Source organism: Magnolia sinica, chromosome 5 (genome assembly GCF_029962835.1).
Source record: "Magnolia sinica isolate HGM2019 chromosome 5, MsV1, whole genome shotgun sequence".
In the NCBI taxonomy this organism is placed as follows: Eukaryota; Viridiplantae; Streptophyta; class Magnoliopsida; order Magnoliales; family Magnoliaceae; genus Magnolia; species Magnolia sinica.
The window spans coordinates 106,299,132-106,300,858 of record NC_080577.1 but is presented as its reverse complement, the minus strand read 5'-3'; the positions used below and the strand labels follow the sequence as shown (position 1 = coordinate 106,300,858).

The following is a 1,727-nucleotide window of genomic DNA, read 5'->3' as shown; positions in this document are numbered from 1 at the left end:
TTCTCTTCTTAGGAATTTTATAGGCTTGCTATTCTTAGAAACTAACTTGTTTTGTTTTATTTTGCAGGTTTCAATTTAGGGACTCCAATTTGGTTACTTCCTTCCAACCCTCTTTCTCTTTTTAGATTTTTATTTCCCTTCTTAGGATTAGGTTTAGAATTTGATTGAGGGCTGCGAGTGTTTCATGCCCAAGTGGGCTCGTGACAACACTCGACGTCTCTTGACTGAAGGAGGATTAGTTGAGGGGTTAACTGTCCATCGTAGGACTAGACACCGCTCGAAATCCCCTGAGTTAATTGAGGATATGGCTGGAAATCAACCTCTTCTACCCCAACTTAGGGTAGAAGATCTCCAGGATGAGAATGAGGTGCATCAAGCACCCCCGCCTTGTACCTTACGAGATTACTTACAACCGGCGGGGGTGAGTACCCCCTCATGCATGGTTTTTCCTGAGAATGCAGGATGCATGGATATCAAGCCAGGGGTGATCCAACTCCTCCCTAAATTTCATGGGCTTGAGTCAGAGAATCCTTACTTACATTTAAAAGAATTTGACGAGATCATAGCTACCTTATACTTTCTTAACGTGTCTGATGACACGGTCAGGTTGAAACTCTTTCCCTTTTCTTTGAAAGAGAAAGCCAAGACGTGGTTACATTCACCACGTCCTCGATCAATTGGCAGATGGAATGACATGACAAGGGAGTTCATTAAGAAGTTTTTCTCATACCATAAGACGAACACCCTGAGAAAGTCGATCATGAACTTCGCCCAAAGGGAAGATGAAACATTCTTCCAATGTTGGGAGCGGTTCAAGGATCTTGTCAGTTCATGCCCACAACATGGTTTTGAAACGTGGCGCATCACGAACTTTTTCGATGATGGACTGACATCTCCCATGCGCCAATTAGTCGAGACGATGTGTAATGGAGAGTTTATGAATAAAGGAGTCGATGAAGTGTGGGATTACTTTGATGAACTTACTGAGAACACACAATCATGGGGCATCTCCCCTAGACCTAGTACTACGTCTAGGCCGACTCATTCCAAGGAAAGGGGTGGAATGTATCTCCTGAGAGAAGACGATGATATTAATGCTAAGGTAGTTAATCTCACTATGAAACTTGAGGCCATGGAATTTAAGAAGGATAAGGCTAAGAAAATTATTTGTAGCATCTGTGGTTGCAACATTCATACTACTGAAAACTGTCCAACTATCTCTGCCTTTCAAGAGGTATTAAATGAGCAATCCAATGCTGTAAGCAATTACCAAAGACCTTTCAGTGGGCCCACCTCTAACACATACAATCCTGGCTGGAGAAATCATCCAAACTTTAGTTGGAGGAATGGACAAACCGCTACACCTCAAGGTTACCTAAATCAAAATCCAACTCAAGAGAAACCTCAAGAGGATTCGGTTCTGAAACATTTTCAAAAGCAAGAGCTTTTCAATCAGGGTATGCTACAGGCCTTCCAAGACCTAACAAAAGTAATACAAGGACTTAAGGCTGAAAATACGATTGGGAACAAGGGGAGCTTCCCAGCTCAACCTCTTCCCAATCCTAAACCGCAATATGAAGTTAGCGACCCAAGCTCTTCAAATCAGATGGAGCAAGCTAAATCCATCACCACTCTTAGGAGTGGAAAGATCATTGACAAAACCATTCCGGTTAAGGCTGAAAAGCCTAAGGACCCGGAAGTGGATAAAGAAGATGGATCTAGCCATG

The 1,727-nt window shown here is 42.8% G+C and overlaps 1 non-coding gene across 1 annotated transcript; it reads right to left on the bottom strand.

Moving 5' to 3' along the window:
• Positions 1 to 742: 742 nt before the first annotated feature.
• On the bottom strand, positions 743 to 849 carry LOC131247647 (small nucleolar RNA R71). Its single transcript, XR_009171923.1, has one exon. It is a non-coding gene; the product is annotated as a small nucleolar RNA R71 (small nucleolar RNA).
• Positions 850 to 1,727: the final 878 nt, after the last annotated feature.